Below are 462 nucleotides of genomic sequence, written 5' to 3'. Positions count from 1 at the left end.
CCACGGCACATGGGCGTGGCATTATTTGTGGTGACGTCATCTGACGCAGGCTATCGATGTTACGTCGAAGTTAAACATGATTATGTCACAGATCTTCAGAAACAGTGGGCTCTTAAACCCGAACTGCCTTCAAATAAGATCACTGCTTATCTACCTTCACATTCACAATCACTCTGTTCATGTGGTGTACATATTGCCTGAAAAATATATATATAGATATCATAGGTCATATGAGTGTGATGCATTACAAGCTATCAAAGATATTTATCTAAACCAATCTTTCATTAATAAATGCATGCACAGTAAGAACATAAGAGGAGCATGAGTAGATCTGTTGCAAGTTATGAACATAATCCATAAGGAAAATTATCATGCAGGGGAAAAAATCTTTGTTCTTTCTAGTCAACCCCAATTTTGCCTGTGCCTATACCTGCATTAGACACAAATCATGCATTTTAACAG

This window comes from Chiloscyllium punctatum, chromosome 40 (genome assembly GCF_047496795.1).
Source record: "Chiloscyllium punctatum isolate Juve2018m chromosome 40, sChiPun1.3, whole genome shotgun sequence".
Taxonomy (NCBI): domain Eukaryota; kingdom Metazoa; phylum Chordata; class Chondrichthyes; order Orectolobiformes; family Hemiscylliidae; genus Chiloscyllium; species Chiloscyllium punctatum.
The sequence above is the reverse complement of the archived record's forward strand: the minus strand, read 5'-3'. Positions refer to the sequence as shown.